The following is a 24792-nucleotide window of genomic DNA, read 5'->3' as shown; positions in this document are numbered from 1 at the left end:
TTCCGCAACAAGCGTCTGACATAAGCATTTGTATTATGCATGAAAATGTGCCACGGTGCATAATCCTAATGGTCAAGTAAACACAATATCAGAGACAACCTGCCAGGCCAAGTATGAACAGCTCACAAAAAGATTTTAGGGCCCATTCACACTTGAGCGTTTTGCCAGCGAAACGTTCAAACATTAGCACTTTTGATAGCGCTAGTGTAATAAAACCCTAAAGGGCCCGTTCTTCCTTGGGAGATTTGCGCTAATCACCACAAATCGCTCAAAACCGCAAAATGCAAACGTGTAGCCTGCAAGATTTTCAAGCGATTTCCTGGCGATCGCCTTTCAGTGCTATAGAAGCGCTAAACATGATCGCGGAGAAATCGTGGCACTGTCCAGTGATTTTTCCATGTGAAATCATGGAAAAAAATCACTCCCGCAAAACACCGGCAAAGATCGCCGGCGTTTTGCCCTTTCAAGTGCGACTGGGCCCTTAAAGGGACTTCGAGCAGTGCAGAAACTATGGAAAGATGCATACCATTTTAAAGCTCTCTTTCTCCTCTTTCCAATGATATATAAACCGCCGCCCTACGCCTTTTAGTTTTCGCTATTTTCACGATTAAAATTGCAGCGGCCACGATTTCAATCGCGAAAATAGAGAATACTAAAAGGCGTAGGACGACGATTTAGGTGTCGCCAGAAAGAGGAGAAAGAGAGCTTTAAAATGATATCCATCTTTCCATAGTTACATTGTATTACACAGGACGACACTTTCCTAAAGTCAGAAGCTCCATTCTGCTGAATGGAGCTGCTGACACTGGGGAAAGTGTCGTCCTGTATAATACAAGTAACTATGGAAAGATGGCTATCATTTTAAAGCTCTCTTTCTCCTCTTTCTGGCGACACCTAAATCGTCGCCCTACGCCTTTTAGTATTCTCTATTTTCGCGATTGAAATCACGGTCGCGGCAATTTCAATTGCGAAAATAGCGAAAACTAAAAGGCGTAGGGTGGCGGTTTATATATCATTGGAAAGAGGAGAAAGAGAGCTTTAAAATTATATGCATCTTTCCATAGTTTCTGCACTGCTCGGAGTCCCTTTAAAGTGGATCCGAGATGAAAAACGCACTATAGCAAGTAACTTGTCTATATACCTTATCTAAAGTTTAGATAGTCGGATTGAATCGGACATGTCGGATTGAATCGAATCAAACCGAATCGGACAAAAAATTGTATTGTGTACATGGGGCTTTAGCCTGTGAAAACTTCACCCTCCTCCAACCTCCTCCTCCTGCCAAGACTGAGCTCCCATAAGCCCTTGCTACATGCCTCTCAAAGTGCCAAGGCACTCTGGTGAAGCTGTGGGTAAAGCTTGTTTAGTTTATAGGGAATTAGAGTATTAAAACAAACAAAAAAAAGGTATTTAGCTTGAGGATTGCCCTAAAAATATATGAAAGGAACACATCTATTCAAGGAGTAATTTTTTCCTCTGATCCACATTAAAGTGAATCCCGAGCCGAAGCTCAGGTACAATATCAGATACTTACCTAAAGAGAGGGAAGCCTCAGAATCCTATTGAGGCTTCCCTTGGTGCTCTGATGTCCCCCGCCCCTTAGAGGATTAGCAACAAGGCATTGTCACTAATCATACTGGGGTCGCGCACCTTCTCTTTCATTCCAAGGGTGTTTATTAAGAGAAGGAAGGTCACAATATACATGTTATCATAATCAGAAGATTAAATCCCCCTAGCAGGAAGGTGCAGGTATTATAGTGTCTCTAACAACAGAGCAACCTTCATGGCAAGACATTTAGGCACCAGGATTTTTTATTTTTGCCATGGAGTATGGAGGGGAGAGAGTAAAAGGGGAGGGTAAGAATAAGAAAGGGGCAGTGGATAAAAGGATGAACCATGAGTGGGGTACACGACATGCTGATGGAGTCATCCAATGGTATGGAATAGGAAGGGGGGGCACCTTCTCTTTCAGTGTGGCCGCACAGTAGCCGTGCGAGCAAGCCCGTGCATGCAAAGTTAGACGGAGCCACAGGCTTTGTGCTACTGCGCATGCGTACCGTGTTCATGTGGGTACTGCATGGCCACGCTGGTAACAGAGGAGGAGCACAGCCCAGATATGGAGGAGGGCCATGCTCAGTGATGAGGGACATAGGCCCACCATGTGAAGCCTTAACAGGACCTGAAGGCTTCCCTCTCTTCAGGTTAAGATCTTATTTTGAACCCAAGCTTCGGCTCGGGATAGCTTTAACTTCTTGCCCACCGATCCACGCCAATTGGTGTAAAGTCCTGTGGGCGGAGATCACAGCACTGCGATAAATTAATTTAAAAAAAAAAGAACAAATAAAAAAAACAAACAAACATGCCGGCAGCGATCAGAACCCACCAACAGAAAGCTCTGTTGGTGGGCAGAAAGGGGGGGGGGGAATCACTTGTGTGTTGAGTTGTACGGCCCTGCAGCAAGCCCTTAAAGCTGCAGTGGCCTAATTTGTAAAAAATAGCCTGCTCACTAGGGGGGTGTAAGCTTACGGTCCCTAAGTGGTTAATGGAAACAATTCACATCATTTTTTTTTCATCTACGGGTGGGGTTCTCACCCTGGTGCACCTCCCCAGGGGTGCCTCAGCATGCATCCCTATCCTTTGTGCATTGCCATCAGTAATGCAATTGCATATTTCTCTACAAAGCAGCCGTGGTTGAAGTTGGACATCAGAGGAATTGGGGTGTTGAGACGGATCAGTGTGCCTTGGCCTGGATAGATAAGGAAATGTTTGTCCAGCTAATGGAGGTCACTTACAATCTGGAGTGGGTGCTGTGGTGATGCTGCAGCTCCCATGTGGGGATAGGTCTGTGCTCTACAAGACTGACTCTGTATCCCTTGTCATGTTTGTTCATTCAGGGGGATGCTACATAATGGATGCTACATAATGCTGCCTCACTAACTGGAGTGGTGGATGCTGCCCAATGGAGGGGTCACTGATAATTTGGAGGGGGGTGCTGCCTGATAGGGGGTGGTGTCAGTCATTAACTGCCTGGAGGGGGATGCTGACATAAGTATCACTAGCTACTTGGAGGGGGGCTTCCTAACAATCATAACGGCATTGCGGTAGTTGTTTTTGCCGGGGGTGCCTTGAATAAATGTCAAAGCCATCAAGGGCAGCCTCGCCCAAAAAAATTTGAGAACCACTTATCTTCAGGTTTCTTTTCATTAGTAGCTAGGTAATATTTTGCATTGTACACATGTACTGCCTCCAACACCTGAACCGTGGAAAGCCGTTTAAGGCCCTTGTTCAGCCACCGATTTGTGATGCATAGGATTATAAATATTCATTAACCTCCTTAGCAGTAACCCCGTGTGTGACACGGGGTAAGCCGCCGGAGGGTGCCGCTCAGGCCCTGCTGGGCCGATTTACATAATTTTTTTTTTGCTGGACGCAGCTAGCACTTTGCTAGCTGCGCCAGCACCCCGATCGCCGCCGCGCGCCCGATCGCCGCTATCCGGTGCGGCGCGCGGCCCCCCCCCAGACTCCCTGCGCTGCCTGGCCAATCAGTGCCAGGCAGCGCCAAGGGGTGGATCGGGTCTCCCAATGACGTCCCGATGTCGCTGACGTCGGTGACGTCATTCCGCCCCGTCGCCATGGCGACAGGGGAAGCCCTCCAGGAAATCCCGTTCTTTGAACGGGATTTCCTGATCGCCTATCGCCGGAGGCGATCGGCGGGGCTGGGGGGATGCCGCTGAGCAGCGGCTATCATGTAGCGAGCCCTCGGCTCGCTACATGATTTAAAAAAAAAAAATAATTAAAAAAAAAACTGCTGCGCTGCCCCCTGGCGGTATTTTTCATACCGCCAAGGGGGTTAATTAGCAATGAACACTGTTTTTGGGCACTGCACATCCATACTTACATATATTGAATATAAGGTTTGCTGCAAACTGTAGCCCCATGCTACCAAATAAGAGGAAGTTGCCTCCCTAACAAAGAAGATATTCTGGCTGAGCATTCCTCCATTTCCTAAAAATAGGTTGACTCTTTGTGGGCAGCACTGCAGCTATGCAGTCTCATTTTCCTGCCCAGAATGTAATGAAGCATTTAACCACTTTACCCCCGCCCGTATGAATTTCTCCGTCCCTTTTTCCATACTTTAACCCCCAGGGACGGAGAAATCCGTAATTTCCGCGCTCCCGCCGCTGCCCGCGCTCCCGCTCGTAAACACGCCGCCCGCCGCTAGTAAACACGCCGGCGGCCGCTCGCCCGGAGATCAATTAACGGGAAAATCCATTCCCGTTCGTTGATCTAAGCCCCGCAATGATCCGCTGCTCTCCGATGAGCAGCGCGATCATTGTGAAAAAAAAACACTTACCCAGCCTCCTAGTACTTCCTCCAAGAGTCTGGAAGGACGCTTGGAGGTCGCGTTAAAACAAAAAGTTACTGTGGTCATCTTGTGGCCAAATAGTAAAACTACACCCTAAACATTTTTCACATACAAATAAATTACTTTTACACAAAAAAATTAACTTATTACCTCCCACACTCCCAATTTTTTTTTTTTTTTTTTTTTTGTAATCAAAAAAAAATTAAAAAATTTACAATAAAAAAATACATAAATAGTTACCTTAGGGACTGAACTTTTAAATATTTATGTCAGGAGGGTACAACACTGTTACTTTATAAACTATGGGCTTGTAATTAGGGATGGACGCAAAACTGAAAAAAATGCACCTTTATTTCCAAATAAAATATTGGAGCTAAACATTGTGATAGGGACATAATTTAAACGGTTTTATAACCGGGACAAAGGGGGACATAAATTTCATGGGTTTTAATTACAGTAGCATGCATTATTAAAAACTATAATGGCCGAAAACTGAAAAATAATATTTTTTCCCACATTTTTCCTATTTTCCCATTAAAATACATTTAGAATAAAATAATTCTTGGCATAATGTCCCACCTAAGGAAAGCCTAAATGGTGGTGGAAAAAACAAGATATAGTTCGTTTAATTGTGATAAGTAATGAAAGTTATAGACGAATGAATGGAAGGAGCGCTGAAAGGTGAAAATTGCTCTGGTGGTCAGGGGGTAAAACCCCTCAGTGGTGAAGTGGTTAAAACATTACACACCCTCCCCAGTATGTTTAAAGCCATATTTTACCCTCACTGCCCTGTCCTGCCCATAATAAAGACATTTTTTTACTGCACTTTAACTTGCAGCACTGGTCACAAAATTAATTCCACAACAGTACAAGGAGGAGACAACTTGGATCAGCTCTGTCCACACAGGAAAATAGGAGCTTGTGCCCAGGCTTCCTCCCAGCTCCTCCCAAATTTCTATGAGAGTGCAAATTAATGCTAAATTTTACTACCACATGCTTCAAAGAGGGAGGCTAAAATACGGCCTTAAAATGGTCAAACTCAGAATTTCTTCTTTGCTCTGAAAGATTACTTACAGCCTTAAACCTACTATCACAAACAAAAATTGTAGCTGAACAGCATTCAAACAGTTAAACAAAGCACTTTGTTCTTCAGTGGAAATCTCCTTCAGCTTATGATTCACATCCATAGAGGTGACGACATTATCTTTTGTTTACATTTCTCTGTTGCTACATTCCTACGTGTGCTGAAAATGAGCAGTCTCTGCTTCTAGTATGCACACAGTTGAGAAATTATCACTAGAAGATTTTAATATAAAATTACAGCAGCTATGAATAAAACTCAATGGCAGCTTTCAGGGCAGATCATTTAAACTTTGGGAACCTGTAATTTGTAAATGGACAATATTACTGGTGCACAAAAGCAAATATAATAACTGTATGGGTAATACGAAGTAAGAAAACACATTTTGCTTGAATGTTATGTCAGAATTTAACCCCACTTTAAAGGGACACTTAAGCCAGGTATAAAAAAAAAATCAGTTTTACTTTCCTGGGGCTTCTACCAGCCCCCTCTAGCCATCCCGTGCCCTCGCAGTCACTCACGGAGTCTCCGCAGTCACTCACGGAGTCTCAGGCGCTACACCTGCTATTGCCAAAATTCTCTCTTGTCCCCACGTTTATTGCCTGATGAAGCGAGCTGGGCCTGCGAAACGCGTTGCACTTTTTTGGGGTCCTATTTAATAAATGTGATTGCTGCTATTCAGACAGTCTTTCGTGTCTGCTTTATGGAGGTAAGTCCACCACTACCTCCCAACAAATTTTAAAGTTTGTATCCGCTTTTATCCTGCTGGCGCCTCTGTTCTCCTACTGCTATACCGTGTCCACTCCTGGTGGACGAGTGATCTACTCCCTTTCGCATCTACAGAGAGGGACTTCTTATCCCTGAGTAAGGACAGGTCTAATCTCCTCACCTGCCTATACAGTGGCTGCCTTTGTTGTAACCCACGTTTGTGAGTATAATTTTCTCTCGATAACCTTTACTTCATTTATGCTTAACATACTACACTATATAGGGCTCTCGGTTTCTCTACATTTTAACTGGCCATGCGTATATTTCTTCTCGTTCCTGTCAGCAATAGCATCCTGCGCCTGTGCAGAACACTATTGAGGACAGGAACATGAAGAAGGATACGCGTGGCCAGGCGTGCACAGGCGCAGAAAGCCCACCAACTCCCTGTCAGCAAAAACGGAACTAGCTGGCAGCTGGGGACCAGAGGCTCCATGAGTGATTGCAAGGGCGCGGGACAGCTGGAGGGGGCTGGTAGAAGCCCCAGGCAATAAAACTGATTTTTTTTTACTCCTGGCTTAAGTGTCCCTTTAAGGAAGTCCTCAGTTCTAAATAAATGGTAACTTCTTATTCAACATTGTTTGGAGGACAAAAAAAAAAGTCCGTTTTTTTTAATTGCACAACTATGGCGAAACATAGGAGCAAAAACAAGTGGGGACTGCCTTCAGCCTCCACTGATGTTAATATCCCAGAAGGCTCATGGGTATGTAATTGCCAATATTAATCTCACAAGTAGGAGCCCGAGCAGAGGGTTTTTTTTCCCCAACCGAAACAGGAAATGAGAAAACGCACAAGGCAGTGGCTCTAGTTGTCACCCAGCTTTTAATAATACATGCAAGGTTCAGTTCCTTGCTACAGGCCTGCTTCACAAGTGAATTATGCCGGATGCCCACCATTATCCTTGTTTGTTGCCAAGTGATTCTGTGACTCGAGTTGAGGAAGTAGCTAAAAAGCGACAGAACAGGCACAAGAGAATACCACCCATGCTCGCCCACACATAAACAACATGACTTAAACAACATGAACCCAAGGTGAAAATAAACTAATGAGATAAATCGTTACATTTATCCTCCTACTACTAAAAGTATTATGTATCCCAGGGTTTTATTTTATATTTAAACATTCACAAAGTAGGTTGAATGTTTTACTGTCTCTAATCTTCGGCAGCCTATTAAGTGTCCCAGAGTTAGAAAAAGGTCAACAGTTCATGTATTTTATCTCTCCCTGCCCTCAAAAGTTGTACTCTGCCAGGAAAACTTTTATGGCTGTAATTTGCTTATCAGTGACAGTGTTCTCCCCAGAATTTTTTTTCTAGCCGGGTGACATGAAAAAGTCGCCGGGTGGGGTGCGAGGGGGGAATGCAGGACCGGTGCAACTCTGCTTACAGCATAGGAGGAGGAGGAGAGCCGATGACAGCTGGGTGCTCACCTAGATTAGCCGGGTGGAGCACCCAGCTAAAAGAGCCTAGGGAGAACACTGAGTGATGTTTACTACTATCATCACAAGACTGCAAAACAGAAGCATTTCTGTAATTAGTATATATATATATATATATATATATATATATATATATATATATATATATAAAACTTTTAAAGGGGTTAGGATGAATAAAAAACAAAAGTCTAGTTACCTGGGGCTTCCTCCGGCCCCTGGCAGCCGTCCTGTGCCCTCGCCGCAGCTCCGGTGGCTTCCGGTCCCCTCCGGTGCAGACCACTAGACTATCACTACCTTTGTTCTAGAGTGAAATGTGTCTATGTGAAATCTAGAGTGAAAGACTAGTCCATGTCCTTATGGGGTATTGTAGGGTTTATTTTTTTGTTTGTTTAATTTCAAAAGCACTTCCTGAACTACAGCTGCTCATTCCAGATTTTAGAATAGTATGAAAGCTAGTAGGGAGGCCACTGGCATTTTCATATAGATACACTCCATGTAGCACTTTTGTAAAGAGAGAGAGATACATACATAGTACAAACTTATTTTGGCACACTGGGATTTACAGAAACTGAAGACTGATGCAATTCATCAGATTAAGACTTAAAAAGTTCCAGCTCACATGTCTCCATACAGCTCTACTTGGAAGCACAGATCCTGTATTAGAGTTCTAGTCCAATGTATTCAGCAGAGATTCTAGTCCAATGTATTCAGCAGAGATTCTAGTCCAATGTATTCAGCAGGTTACTGAATCAGCAAGTTAGCATTTCAGCTTGGTGGAATTTCATCAGAAACTCATTGTAAAAAGGTCACTTGCAGCAGCCACTGCAGGCTATAGCTAGAGTTTCAGGACCATGGAGAGGGCATTTCCATATTTAACGGAATTCCACAGAGAGACCAGCAAAAGCGAATTTGTCAACAAACTGCAATACTAAAGTTTAAAGCTCTATTAAGACCTTCCAGCAAACAGAGCTGCAAATCCATTTTTAAAACTTCTAAAAATGGACCAACACGCTATAAGCAAGCTGCAGAATGCATTGGGAGAGCACTGTGTACACTGTGTATACTACAGGTTCCAGTAACAAACCAGTAAAAAAAAAATAACTAAATAAATAAATAAAGCAAGTAACCCTCACTGTGTGCAACAAACAATAGCTTGTACAGTAATAAAAAAGCCATTATTGTAAAGCTTAAAGGTGTTCTGTGGGGGGGTGTTGCAAATAAAAACAGACATTTACCTGGGGCTTCTATCAGCCCCCTGTAGCAGTAATGCCCCACACCGTCCTCCTCTGATCTGCCATTCTCTGCCGCCGACACCGGGCATTTATTCGTCTAACAATCATCAGAAGCTTACTACGCAGGCACAGTAGAAAGTTTTATTGTACTGCACCTGGGCAGTAAGCTTCCGATGACGTGCGCGGGAGCGAGCAGCCGCAGTTGGATTGCATGTCATGCTAGACCGGGGTCGGCGGCAGAGAATGGCAGATCAGAGGAGGACGGCGTGGGACATTACTGCTACAGGGGGCTGATAGAAGCCCCAGGTAAGTGTCGGTTTTTATTTGCAACACCCCCCCACAGAACCCCTTTAATGCATACTATATTTTTTGGCATATAAGACAACTTTTCAGGGTGAAAAAGCCCCTGGATCTTATATGCCAAAGACAGGGAGACTCAGACTTAGGAAACGTCTGCCGATACAAACCGCCAACCCGCCGCAATGTCGAGGTCTCCCAGTTTAGTCCCCTCCGCTGGTCCGCGTAACCCCCCCCCCCCCCCCTCCACTCCCAGGATAAAGTCACAAGCAGCGGCAGCTTGGCTCACCTGACCCAGCGGCAATCTCAGAACTCGCCTCTCCTTCATGGCTTCCCTAGTGCAGCAAGTAATTGGCTCTATTACATCCTCAAACACCACATGGAACCTCATTCAGCACAAAGAAAAGTGACAGGAAGGGGATGGCTACTGAGAGGAAAAGCCATCTGAACTCACCTCAGCGCATGTACCTCACCTCAGCTTTCTGACAAACACTGGAACCTGCTGGGCATTTTACACTGCTAGCATCCACTCAGAAGTACAATATAAACATCTGGTAGAAAGACCCTTCAAAGTCTAAAGGTTTGTTTCACGGGCACGGTGTTTTTCCAGACACCATTCGTATGTGGAAAAACAAATTTTCCTCACAGCAGAATGAAGCAATTAGTAAAAACGTGCATGGTGTCCAGAGAGAAGCAGCACGATGTAAGTTTTTCCCCACAAGCAACAAAACATTAAATGCGAACCAGCCCACAGACTTACATTGATTAACATTGGCTGTCAGAGCTAATGTATTTTCCATCTAGTGGTAATGTAAAGGAAGGAAAAAAGCACTCAAGAACAAGATTATTAAAAACAAAAAGAAAAAAAATAGATGTGTAGTGGAAATAAATGCCCATCACGTGAGAACAAACCGCCAACCCCAACATCAAAGGGGCTCACCGAATCGTTGCCACCTCACAGCCAGATGGAACTAGCATATAGTGAACTCCAAGGCAGCTTCGAATGAAGGGCTTCAATATAACAAAAATTTGTCTAGCTCAAAATGAAATACAAATGGAGAGACCATAGCATAGTTCATAAAAGCATAAACTCCTCACACAGCACAAATATTGCACTTAAAGCTCCGCAGGTCCACCTGGCCACTCATACTCCAATTCTGTGGCATCCCACTAGAACCCCTCGCCCTCAGTGTCAAACGCTTGCGTACACAGTCCTCCTGTCACTGGCTACTTCCGGGTGTGGCGTAGGTAGGCACTGACTCCGCCCAACATGTTTACAATTAAAGTATGCCTCACTTTGGGGTTAAATGCGCACAACCCACTGCAGCTCTTGCATCATCCCGACAGGACCCGCCACACCGCACCCCACCCAATGTGATAGCCCTACAGGACTACTATTGCTGCTGCAACGGGATGCAGGATTATTGTGCCACGCGACGGAACGGTGTAAGTGTGAAAGGGGCCTAGATCTGCATGCAAGTTGGAATAATCAGCACCTCATTAAACCATCCCTACACCAAAGTAATCAAAGGCATGTCCATGGAATGGAGCTTGACAAACGTGAAATGTATGTAGATTTGCTAAATAAAGACTTTGGCTTAAAGGGCCACTATGGCGAAAAATCGTAAAATTTAAAATAGTTGCAAAAATAGAGAAATAAGAAGTGCATTTTATTCCGGAGTAAAATGAGCCATAAACTACTTTTCGCCTATGTTGCTGTCACTTACAGTAGGTACTAGAAATCTGACAAAAGTGACAGGTTTTGGACTAGTCCATCACTTCATGCCTTGGAGTTCTCTGCAAGGCTTTTATTTTTTATTAATATATTCCGTAGAAAGAATTTTAACGAGGATACTGGCCAGCTTCCGTGCTCGCTACACAGTTTTTTGGCAGTTGGACAGAGCAACTGCCATTCACGAGGTGCTTTTGAAAATAAATAAATCCCTGAGAATCCTCCATGAAGAGATGAACTAGTCCAAAGTCGCTTCTGTCAGATTTCTACTATCTACTGTAAGTGACAGCAACATAGGAGAAAAGTAATTTATGGCTCATTTTACTCTGGAAAAAAATGTACTTATCTTTCACCATAGTGCCCCTTTAAGAAAAGTGGAAACAAACTTCAAAGAAAAAAAATCGCAGTGGAAAACGCAACAGTTCATTTATAAGAAATATTACTTCAACCAAAGTCCCATTCTACTCTTCATAGGTGTGGAAACCATCCAGCTCAGGCTCAAAAATTCACATAATCCAAAAAGATGAATTATTTAAGTGCTTCTTTGCCATTTGGTAGTTTTATTTATGTGAGTATACATTGGCTTTCTATTTCCATTTGTAGGCAATTAATATTTTCAAATCCTACTAAAAGAATTCAAACCAAGCTACTGTGTATCCATGGTAACCATAGTCTGTCTATAGGACTCAACCTCTCTGCCTGCTCATGTAATTGCTTCAAATGTATGCATATAGGGAGCCTAATCATTTAACAACATGGAGACAAACTCTCCTACTGAGGCCTTCCTCTCCCATAAATCAGGGAATTGGCTTCAATATATACTAAGATTAGAAAGAATTACAGCTAATCTCCAGGCAGTCAGAAAGATGCACAGCAGAGATACAGCATATGTGACAGCGTGTAGCCAGCAAAATATATATACAGCATACAGAAAAGTGCCCAGTATCCGGCATCGGTGGAGATTGCATGATGCCGGATACATGTGCTTGCTGGTTGTTTGAGCAATGGGCTATAAAAAGGTGAAGCCTCTCCCTTCAAAAACTCACCGGGACTCCAGCGATGCCTGGCAGTCTCCCCACACAATTTAGCGGACTGAGCGGCTTTCTGGCGTCGTCACATGAACCACGCAAGTCAGCCAGTCACATGACCCACATCGGGTCATGTGACATGCTAGCTTCCGTGCGCCACGCCGGAAAGCCACTAGGAGCCCACAGGGAGACTGCCAGACATTGCTGGAATCCCAGTGAGTTTTTAACTCCCATATGACCAAGTCACGCCGATAAGCCCCTAATGCAGATCGGCTTAAAGTCCTGGGGCGGGGATTTGCATGAGATCGCGCACGCCTATGTACAGCCCAGTGATCTATGGCATCGCTGTACTGGGCAGCAGAGAAGCGATCCGCTGTCATAGGCTGAAGCCAGGTTTATTATTTAATTAGCCCTCCCTCCCAGAGAGGTGGCCACTAATAGCCCCAGGTACGTTAAACACTTTACCCATACTGTACTCCTTTAAGATGGCACATAACAATATCCTCAAAGTTCCAGAACTGCTGAAGATCATCAGCTGTCAGAAAGGTGACACACACTCTAAAAGTTAAAGCCATCTGAATGAAGCCTTGTTCACATTATAAATCGCCAGTGCAATTGCAGAGCATTTTGTTAAGCGCTTTTCTATGCACTTGTTTGCCAATTTTCTTTCTTTACTTCCTGACGACGATCAGGAAGTGAACTGACCTGGAACTGAATATTTTATTATAATGTATTTGTTTGAAAACCGCTCATCAAATCGCTTTTCAAAGCGCTTTTTCAAGCGTTTTTCCATTTCCCTATACCTTGCATTGAAGCACAAACGCTGAGGAAATGGTACAGGAGCCGTGTTTGCTCTCGGAAATTATAGGGGCACTACAGCGAAAAACTGTAAAATTTAAAATATGTGCAAACATATACAAATAAGAAGTACATTTTTTCCAGAGTAAAATGAGCCATACATTAATTTTCTCCTATGTTGCTGTCACTTACAGTAGGTAGTAGAAATCTGACAGAAGTGACAGGTTTTGGACTAGTCCATCTCTTTATAGGGGATTCTCAGGGATATATTTTCAAAAGCACTTAGTGAATGGCAGTTGCTCTGTCCAACTGCCAAAAAACTGTGTAGGAAGCAGAGAAGCTGGCCAGCATCATTGTTTAAATCCTTTTTAGGAAATATCTTTATAAAGAATAAAAGCCTTGCTGAGAATCCCCTATGAAGAGATAGACTAGTCCAAAACCTGTCACTTCTGTCAGATTTCTACTGCCTACTGTAAGTGACAGCAACATAGGAGAAAAGTAAAGTAATTTATGGCTCATTTTACTCTGGAAAAAAAAATGTACTTATTTGTATATGTTTGCACATATTTTAAATTTTACAGTTTTTCGCTGTAGTGCCCCTTCAAGCTCATCGCTTATGTGAGAACACTTGCATAGAGCAACATTGCACAGCGCTTTTAAAAATTGGCAGCACAAAAAAAGAAAAAAAAACACACAGTGTGAACAAGCCCTAAAAGTAGAAGTTTCTTACACTGCAAATTGTGAAAAAATATGTATAAGAAGAAAAGATAAAAGTGTACTAGGTAAAAACTGGAGAATAGAGGGGAAGGTGGGGGAGAGAGAAATCCGCTCAATACTATATGGTACCTTGCAGCACAATAGTGGTACTGTGCGGAATAGAAATTGTATTTCAAGCTTTCATCTGATCATTAAACCGGTCAATGGGCTTAGGAGAGATGGCTCCGTGCAACAGGAGGTGGAAGGAGTATGATTATGGTGCAGAGTCAGTCAGAATAACAAGTACAGTATAGACAAGATACGCTGGACTTGCATCTTGCTAAGACGGGGGAGCTATCTCGCTGCTGAAGGGGATGGATATATACAGCGCAGCTGCCAGGGATTATCAGGCTTAAAGGAGCGGAGGATAGCGCGGCTGCCGACAATAATAGGACAGCAGTAAATGGACTTTAGAATGAAACAAGACAAGACTTCAGATACAATATTTGAAGACAAATTGGAAGATTCATAAGGTTGAGCTAGAAATTACATATACTAACATGAGTTATCAAACACAAAAGGCATAAAATAACCCAAAAGGAGTAACTGGGGTTTTCCTAATGTAGATATTTATATTTGAAATCTGGCTACGAAGTGGCCAACACGACAACACAACTTCTGCTTACCAAAACGTTTGGACTTTGGCTTGCCACCAGAACGTGAAATACCAGGACCCAGCTGGCCAAGCCTGGAAGAAAGCTTTTCTGTAGCAGCAGCAAGCGGATGCAGAGGACACATTGCAGGGAGTCAAAGTTTGGATTCAAAAACATCTGTCTTTTCCCGCCTCTCTCACCTCTTTTCAATTCCGGTTTCTACTTTGCACCTCCTCTGCTCAGAGTCCTCAGTTCCGCTCAAGTGTCTGCTCACCTGTCCACTAGTCCTCTCAATGTTCCCTTCAATTTCATCTGTGAACTGTCTGCTTGCCGCCATTGCTTGGGACTTCTGACCTCTGCTCTTCACTCTTTGGGCATCTATCAGCTGGCTCTTGTTGACTACCTAGTTTTGGAAAAGGCTTCAGGAATTGGTTCTGTCAACTTCGTATATTGAATGCACGTAGTGGCCACTTCATACATTAGTCTACCAGACCATGAAGTGGTCAGTGTATATATACTACATATTCAATATATGAACACACACACACACACACACACACACACACACACACACACACACACACACACACACACACACACACACACACACACACACACACACACACACACATATATATATATATCAGGGCTGTGGAGTAGGAGTAATTTTGGGTACCTGGTTTGGAGTTGGTGGTTTCATAAACGGAGGAGTCCGAGTCAGGAGTATTTTTGTACTAAATCCACAGCCCTGGTAAGTATTAGACTAAGGAGTCAGAGATGAGTAGTCAGAGTAATTTTGGGTACCTGGAGTCGGAGTTGGCGGTTTCATGAACTAAACAGATACACAGCCCTACATATACACACTAATATAAATAGTGAGTGAGTGAGTGTGATACACACTAATATAAATAGTGAGTGAGTGAGTGTGATACAAACTAATATAAAGTGTGAGTAAGTGCGTGTGTGCCCATCTGCCACTAGCATTCCATTGAATTAAGTCCACACAAGATGGTGTACCTAACATTAAACTATAACTGACAAACCTTTGCTGAGTGGTATAGCTAAAGCAATCTAATCTTCCCATACTCTGACAGCAATAATTTTTAGCGCCAGTTCACATTCGGTGCTTCCCCACGATTTGCGATTGTGATTCCAGTTCAATAGAACAAGAATCATAGTGCAATCGCCCCAAAGACGCTGCATGCAGTGAGTTTGCGACTTATCGCAAATGCTTCAGTGTGAATGTATCCATAGGGAAAAAGCACTAGGTGTGAAAAAGCCCTAACAAAATACAGCTACAGCAAACTAAGAAATAAATTCCACATAACCGTTCTTAAATAATTTTTATCTACAGGGTTGAAGAGTTTAGCAGTTGCAGAGTTTTAGCTTGAACCCAGATGTAATGAACCATCAGCCACCAGCGATGAGGAAACGTGGCAGTTTTCGTTTTGCTGGTACTTTAGCAAACATCTCCACAATCTTTTTTTTTGATCAGATCAGATTTTCTCACAACAGATCCAAATGTCCCAAAAAAAAGCCCAGTTTTGTGAACATGTATAATAGGTCAGTGGAGGCCAAAAAAAAAAAAAAAAAAAAGTATTTTGCAGGAGAACACAATTAATATTTTGAAGGGACAGATTATTTTCAATACTGTTGTATGATTAGCGCTCAGCCTCACGCTGGGATAGGGACCGATGCTGCTAAATCCGTAAGCTATGTCGTCCCTTCACCACAAAGAGGCAGCCTGTACTAAGAGTAACATTAGCGCAAATACTTCCAAGATCTTAAATAATTACCATTTAATCAGCTTTGCACATGTGATATAGCAGGAACGATGATCACTCATGATAAAGACCCAAAATAACCAGAAACGCACACAGAATGCAATTCCATATCAGAGGAAGATTAGCATTACAATTTTCAAGCAGCTTTTAAAATAAAATATATACAAAACTAATGTCTGGAGATTAAAAGAAAATAAAAATCAGTACCCACTCAAGGGTTAAAACTAGTGGTGCTATGCAAATTTATCATTAACCTGCAATTAGCGTCTTGTCAATGAAGGTATATTACGCAGGGCTGTGGAGTCAGTAGAAAAATCATCCGACTCCAACTCAGACTCCGGTATTTGTTCAGAGAACATCTACTCCTCACACACTTCATACATGCATTCTTCTCTGTGACGTAATACCCTGTCTCTAACTTTACAATTCTGTCGTTCTTTTAAGGAATGAAATCATAACTTTAGAAACTCCTTAACTTAATGACAAAATCCTTCTTTTAAGGTTTGCCTGAGGTAAATTGCTTAGGGAATACTGTCATGATATAGTAGCTGTTTGTCATATTGGGGTAATACAGTAGCATATTTTTCATTTTTCTGTCTGCTGTGTACTATTTCAGATGTGTCTGGCTTTGGGGGTATAATTGTCACCTGGCTGAAGGAAGCTGCTAATTTGATTGTATGTATGGCCATGTAAAGTACATTAGCATTCAGTGTCCTCTGGACACTGTGGCCTCCAGCAAGGTAACAGGTAATTAGGTAACAAAAACAATAACTCTGAGGTAAGGGGCTGAGGTCAAATAGGAGCCAAGATAATTATATAATTTTTATAATGATAAAAAATCTTCATGCACTATGCCAACATTAATGTAGTAGGTAAACAAGAAAGAGAATTGGCTCTTGGGTGCATGAAGATAAGAAAAATACTTTATTAAGATATGTCTGACAAAAACACACACTAGCCCTTTTACAATGTAAATACATAAAACCCACTAAAACCAGTACAAAACATGGGGCTAACCTTCCAAACTACTCCCTGACCCTTTATGAATGGGGCTGCAGTCCCCACTGATCCAAAAAGCTGGCACCAAGATGAAAAAATCCACAGAAGAGGTATAGCAATGGCTGTGCTAGCAAGAAAATGGCTGAAAAAAAGGAAAACGTATTCCACTGTGTAGACAGTTCATAAAGCATGAGCACACACTGTTGTTTCAACCCAGTGACCCCCCACTCGCAGGGGTCACTGATAAAGGATAAGTTCCTCAGAGATATTATCCAAGCGTGAATATATGAAGATCCTTGATTGTATCAATCGGATAGCTCCTTGGTGGCAAAAGTGACCTGCCATTAAATTGAATCATCATATCTGACAACATGCAGCAAACACAGGACTTCAAGTTTGCTGTTAGTTAGAAGTGCATGACAGTGTTCCAGCATGTATGACAAAGCATAGACGTTATGAGGCATGGGCACAGCAAGGCAAAGATTTCCCAGCAGTAGTTCATGCAACGAACACAGGACTTCAAGCTTGCTGTTAGTTAGAAGTGCATGACAGTGTTCCAGAATGTATGACAAAGCATAAGCGTTATGAGGCATAGGCACAGCAAGGCAAAGATTTCCAGGCAGTGGTTCATGCAGTGACTTGCCATTGATCAAGCTTGCTGTCAGTTAGAAATGCATGACAGTATTCCAGCATATATGGCAAAGCTTGAGCGTTGTAAACACAGGCACAGCAAGGCAAGGCTTCCAGGTAGTAGTTCATGCAATACCAGCAAAAGCATAAGCATATTCAGCCATGATTTGCCACATGTAAAAGTCACACAGCCATGAAATGACCCCCAGCATAGTTACCAGTCCTGCTGGGATATACTCTCCGCAAAGTCAGCCATAGCTGGGATCAGTTATGAGTCAGGGATGATGGTGGAAAGGGAGCCCCAATGCTGCTAAACACCTGACATGTTTCGCCGCCCCTGGCGGCCTTTTCAAAGGCAAAGCAGCTAAATCACGGAGGTAAAACGCCGTAATGGCGTTTTTAAGCCTCCCCATGTGACCTGCTCCCTCCTCCCAGCCACAGAGACACTCCCCATTACGCCTCCCCGTGTAGAGTGGGCGTGGCCGCATCGTCACTGGAGCGCATGCCGCGCTCCAAGGCCGCAAGAGCGGGACGCAGAAGCGTGAGCACGCGCCGAAAGGCGGATGCCCACAAACCTGCGCCGCCCAGAACGGAAGCCCAACCAACAAACATCCAGACCGCCGCTGGGACGCAAATGCAAATTGCGGCGAACCCGGAAGTAGGAGGCCACCGTTTAGCAGCCACCTGACGATCGTCCATTGTAGGGGGGTCAGTGGGGCGGGGCGAGGGAGAAAAGGACACATAGATGAAAAAGAAAAAGATACATAAATATATACATCCTAAACCTAAACAAAACAGCAGCAAAACACAAAAAATAGAAAACAAAAACATTCTTAATATAACAGCATCCATACCCGCAAATGAGTCCTGGAACATGAGCCCAGACCGAAGAAGGGGCTCAGGACGAGAACACAGGGTTGATGCCTGCATTTGTATCAATGTTTTGATCAAAGAATATTGTACATGGACGGCTCAAAGTTATAAACAACATCTGGACCATAAAGAAGAAAGGCCAGATGCAAAAAATAAGTTGGGTGACTGTTTACTGCAGAAAAAGACCGCACACAAACAGGATATAGAGAGGAAGGGAAAAGGGAAGGGGGGGGAAGAATGAGAGGGAGGGATGGAGGAAAAGGGGGGGGGGGGAAGGGGGAATGGAGGGGGATAGTGAAGGAGAGGAGGAAGAAGGGAGGGTGGATTGAAGGAAGAGGTGAAGGAAAGAAGGGAGAGGAAGGAAAGGGGAACCCTGGAGAGGCGGAGCAACCATCAGAAAGAGGTCTACATCTATTAATAAATAAATTAGGTGGGTAAAAATACCCGGTAGTTCATACTGTCATTAAGTCCCTTGTTCTCAGTGGCTCTCAGATTGAAAATCCACCGAGACTCCAATTGTAAGAGGGATCTATCCAGATTCCCCCCCCCCCCCTTGGGTGTTGATGGACCATATCTAAGCCCACAAACCTAATGTAATTTGCATCCCCTCGATGTTCCAAATGTATGTGTCTGGAAATGGGGGATTTGAAATTACATCCCGTGATGTCTCCCACATGATCCTTGATTCTCTCTTTGAGAGCTCTCGAGGTTTTCCCAATGTAGAAGCATCCGCAACGGCAGAGGAGTAAATAAATCACTCCCTTGGTGTTGCAGTTCACAAAATGCTGCAATAACCATCTCCGGCCATTAGGTAATATCACTGACTTACCAATTTCCAAAAAACGACAGTAGGCACATCCGCCACAACTGTATGTGCCCTTAACTTTACAGTGTCCCCCAGGGCCTTTCTTGCCCCAGAAGTGACTTGTAGTGAGCATGTCTTTCAAGGTTTTACTACGTCTATAGGTGACTTTTGGATTTGGAGACACGAAATCCCCCACTGTTTTGTCTCCTCTCAAAACGTGCCAATGTCGATGAAGGATCTTGTCCACCTCCTTATATTGATCGCTATAACGAGTAATTAAACGTGTTTCTTTGTTGTTTTGAATAGTTTTTCTTTTTGGTGATTAATAAATCTGCGCGATTCGCAGTTTTTGCCCGTTTATAGGCATGTTTAAGCCAGCGGTCTTTATAACCTCTCTCCCTAAACCGAGATCGCAACAATTTCGCCTCCTTTTCAAAAGTAGCTTCATCAGTGCAATTGCGGCGTACCCGCAGGTACTGACCCATAGGAATCCCACGTATAGTGTGAGAGGGGTGAGCACTTTTAGCATGTAAATAGGCGTTTGACGCTGTTGATTTGCGATATAATTGAGTGGACAAAAATCCCTCATCGTTAACCTTGACCGTTAAATCTAGGAAACATATAGAATTAGGATGACAATCCATTGTAAACGTAAGATTCCACTCATTATAGTTCAGCGTATTCACAAAGTCATCCAAGAGTCCTTTTCCTCCTGTCCAGAACATGAGGACGTCATCTATGTACCTGTGCCAAGACACAATGTGGCACAGATACATGACAGGGCCATCACTTCCGAACAGGTGTCGCTCCCACTCCCCCAGGTACAGGTTGGCAAGGGACGGAGCACAAGTCGTTCCCATTGCCGCTCCCTGCACCTGGAGGTAGTAGGACCCATCAAATACGAACACGTTGTTCTGTAGGATAAACGTCAAAAGATCCAAGATAAACTGGTTGTGAGGTCCCTCACACACATCCATTTCGGATAGGACTTTACCAACCACTTCAACCCCCTTCTCTTGTGGTATACTTGAGTAGAGGGCCTCCACATCCAGGGTCACCAAAAGCGCATCAGAGGGAAGTTGCAAACTCTCCAAAATAGTTAGGAGGTGCAGAGTGTCGCGCACATACGAGGGTAGACGGTGGACGTGAGGTTGTAAGTGTCTATCAACGTAGACACTAATTTTCTCAGACAGTGATCCATTGCTGGAGACTATTGGTCGTCCGGGAGGTCTTTGAAGATTTTTGTGTACCTTTGGCAGAGCATAAAAAGTGGGAATGGTGGGGTTTTCCACCTTCAAGGTGCATCCCACCTCTGCTGTAATAACACCGTCTCTCACTGCCATATCAATACGATCAAAAAGCCTCCTCTGATTCGAGATAACCCTGGATACAGAGACCCTCCGGTACCACTCTTTATTGTTGAGAATTTTTTGACACATGTAGATATACTGCTCAGATCTCATGATGACCACGTTCCCCCCCTTATCAGACGGTTTAATTACAATGTCTTTATTTTGGCGCAATTCTGTAAGTACTTGATTTTCTTCCTCAGAGAGGTTAGAAAAATCATTTTTTCCTATCCATAATTTTCGAATGTCCTCCTCAACTAAAGCAACAAATGTGTGAATGCTGGGACAAATCGAAAAAGGGGGGAGTGTGGTCGAACGGGGTCTGAACTGTCGATTTATTGCTTCGCTAGCAGATCTGCTGGGGGTTGGAAACCCGAACAGATCAATGTCCTCATCCTGACTACTCTCTTCACTCAACTTTACCAGGTCCATCAGGGCTCGATAGTCCTGATTGGACCAATCCTTCCAGTCGGAAATTATCCCCCCTAGGGGGGATTCACTTTTTCTCTTATGTAGAACTTTCAGGGTGAGACTGCGACCAAATAAGTGTAGATCTTTCACAAACTCGAACCTATCTAGGGCACTGTTAGGGCAAAACCCCAGGCCTTTAGCTAAAAGATCAATAATGCCTCGAGAAAACTCGAAGCCGGAAATGTTTATAACTTGCATATCAACAGTGCTCATAGGAAGGCTTGTATCGGGAGGGTTGGCTAGGCTGCCATGTTCATCCCCCCGTCCTCCTCTAAAAAACCCAAAGATGAGGACTGCGAGTCTGAATAACCACATGCTCCCACTTCTGACTCGCTCTCCTCCTCCTGGGATTCAGCAGCATTAACCAGTAAATATTTATTAATGGGGCCTTTTCGTGGCTTGGCGTCCTTCTTTTTCCTACTTTTATGACTTCTATTCTTAATTTTTTGGGAATCACTAGATTTCTGTTCTGCTTTAGTGGTTGACCTAGTAGCTGGACGTATAGAAACTTTAGAATTTGGTCCAGCCGAGGAGGCTGAAGAATGGCTATTAATACCCACTGATGAATCAGAATCCTCCACCACACTGGAGTCTACCGGAGTATCAGTTGGCGGTTGCTGATCAGGTTTTTTAGGAGGGTGTCTATGAGGAATAGGTTTTTTGCCCTTAGGTGGTGCTCTGCCCCACCTGTAGGCATAACCAAAATTATAAGCCGCTTTATCTTTCTCAAATTTATTTTCTTTTCTAGTGACAAGGTCTTTATTGTATTTCTCAATATGTGTTCTTAAGTTCTTATTTCTTGTAATATATAGGGGATGGTCAGAAAGAGGTTTAAGAGATTCAAATATTTCCGCAATTTTTTTATCTATTTCAGACAAATCAGTCTCCTCCAATTCTAGCATAAGACCGAGCATTACTTTAGAGCAATTTTCAAAGTTTTCCTCCCATCTTTGTTTAAAACTCTCGGTTAATTAGGTAACAACCCTCTATTCTGTCCTGAATCTGCTGAAAAAGGTGTTGCATTGCTTTGAACATTGTGTATATGTAAACAGCCAATATACAATCAGACTGTCTGGTCTGGACAGTTGAAAGCTAAAACAGGAACCTTTGGAATTTGCATATCATAGCAAGCAAAGATGTGCCATCACACTCTGGGAAATTAAATACTATCTGGACTTGTACCCCCCGGGGCTACAAATCGGACTATATAAATCGGCCTAGGACAGTCACAGATCATCTTCTCTTGGAGGTAGCGCATAGCTAGAGATGATCCTGATTGAATCGTAAATGCATGCCCTCCCACGACCAAGATAGACCTCGTACTGGTAATGTTTGATTCCCGTTTTTATTTTTGCAAACTGTCGTGTGTCTTTGTAATTTTTACTTTGTTTTTGCAAATTTTTGTATATATTCTTGTCTGCACTGTTCCACTTTTTGGAATATTAAATATTTATTTAATAAGCCTGACTTCTGATGTACTAAAAGCTCATAGCTTAGAAAGAGACTGCAGTGTAATTGGCGTTAAAAGTTCAGTGCCGGATTGTGCCTTGCTACTGTGCGATTGTGTGTGGCATTCCCGTATTTGGTCTAAAGCGCAAAGCGGACCCAAATACGAAAATGCCGGACTAAGTGCAGACCACTCGACAGCAGAGAGGGAATTGCTGAAGTGTCTAGCAGCAGCTAGTGGTGGCAGTGAGAAGTGTTTTTGAGGGGGTGACAGGCTTGTGTTAGCTTGAATAAGTCTGCTCCCCTCGCGATCTAATCTAACCCCCAGTCGGGAACCGTATCTGCAGGTGTGCCGTGGGGCCGGTTCTTGACAAATACTACGTGCTTTATCACCAGGGAGAGAACCATAATATCAGCAAAGAATCCTTATTAAAGACAGGATGAGCTTGGTGAATTGTGGCCACTATCTGGTCTATTTGAAATGACCTTGAGGCATTCCGTTCCTCTAAGGCACAGAAAGGCTCAAGTTCTCCAGCCTCCCTTCCAATTCTACAGTATATAAATGTGAAACAACCATGAAATGCAATGGGGAGTTTACAGGAATCAAAGAATGATATATAAAAAAACCGCCGGGGAGTAAGGGGGGGGGGGGGGGATTGCAGCACCCCAGTAGTGCTTTTTTTGTGTGCATAATGCTTGTCAAGTGTTCTTAAACCATATGTAACTGCGGGTTTCTGAGATCAGTTCATGTGTGCAAACTCAGTAATGCATTAGAATTTCAGTATTGATCAGGAGGGAACTTAGGACTTATGCAGCATATTTATAAGTACATTTATCCTTTAAATGAATTCCAGGCAAACAGAAGAATACATAGCTGAAATACAGTATAGGAGAGCTGATTTGCCATTCGGTCTATGCAACCTGTGGCTCCGATAGCCCCGCTCCACACAACAAGCATAAAGACCAGCCAGGTGAACTTACTCTCCTATCAGCAAAAAACAGAGAGGCTGCTACACACACACTCCACAGGCACTTGGGAGCAGGGAAATCGATGCCAGAATCCAGATAGCAACCAAAGGAATGTCCCGTTACACCAGGTGTTGAGGTGAAAGTAGAAAAAGTCTTTATTCTTCAATCCAACATCATAACATGCAGATAAAAGCTTGCGCGATAAAGGCTCCTTAATCTTGATTAACCTCCCTGGCGGTAAGCCCGTGCCGAGCACGGGCTATGCCGCGCAGGGGGATTTCTCAGGCCCTGCTGGGCCGATTTTGATACATTTTTTTTGCAGCACGCAGCTAGCACTTTGCTAGCTGCGTGTGCCCTCTGATCGCCGCCGCTCTGCGCCGATTGCCCGCCGCTCCGTGCTGCCCCCCCCCAGACCCCATGCGCTGCCTGGCCAATCAGTGCCAGGCAGCGCTGAGGGGTAGATCGGGTCTCCCAATGACGTCACGACGGTGACGTCATGCCGCCCGTCGCCATGATCGGAGATCGCCAGAGGCGATCGAAGAGGGCGGGGGGATGCCGCTGCACAGCGGCTATCATGTAGCGAGCCCTGGGCGGTCGCCTCTCAGAGACTGTTAGACGGCAAAACCGCAATCTAATTATCGTGTACAGCGCTGCGATCTACGCCAGCACTGTACTGAGGACAGCCGTGCGACACTCCAAAGTCTGGGCGGTGATCGGCTGGCGGGGGAGGTTTAGTAAAAAAAAAAAAAAAAAAAAGTGTAATTTATTTAAAAATAAATACAAAAAATATTTACAAAAAAACCCCAAAACAAAACACTGGGGGAGCGATCAGATGCCCACCAACAGAGAGCTCTGTTGGTGAGGAGAAAAGAAGGGGGGGGGGGGGGAAATCACTTGTGTGCTGAGTTGTGCGGCCCTGCAGCTTGGCCTTGAAGCTGTAGTGGCCTATTTTACAAAAAATGGTCTGGCCTTTAGGGCGGTAAAGCCTGTGGTCCTGAAGTGGTTAAGTGCTTCAGAAAACAGTACTGTATTAGACCCATGTTGGGTCGAAGAGCTCAAAGAAGCTCTTTTACCTAGAGAAGCTTTCTTAAATAGAGTCTGAAGCGAGAATAAATCTCCTTTCATACCTCATAGATAGCAGGGGCATGTGTGCCCCTGCTAAACCGCCGCTATCCCGCAGCTCAACGGGGGTCCCTGATCCCCCAAATCCCCTCCGTGCAGCAGGGGAGCACTTCCGCCTTGGGGCAGGGCTAACCGTCGCAGCCCTGCCTCTCGCGCGTCCCTCCACCTCTCCCCAGCCCCTCTCAGTCTTCCTTCGCTGAGAGGGGCGAGGGAAAGGCGGCGATGCGCGTCTGACGAGCTGAGAGGCAGGGCTGCAGCC

At 44.1% G+C, this 24792-nt stretch overlaps 1 protein-coding gene across 2 annotated transcripts in view; it reads right to left on the bottom strand.

Moving 5' to 3' along the window:
* The window catches only part of B3GLCT (beta 3-glucosyltransferase), a 632866-nt gene that overhangs the window by 484446 nt on the left and 123628 nt on the right, over positions 1-24792 (bottom strand). The window lies entirely within an intron of this gene.

Source organism: Hyperolius riggenbachi, chromosome 2 (assembly GCF_040937935.1).
Source record: "Hyperolius riggenbachi isolate aHypRig1 chromosome 2, aHypRig1.pri, whole genome shotgun sequence".
NCBI lineage: Eukaryota > Metazoa > Chordata > Amphibia > Anura > Hyperoliidae > Hyperolius > Hyperolius riggenbachi.
This window is presented reverse-complemented; position numbering and strand designations above follow the sequence as displayed.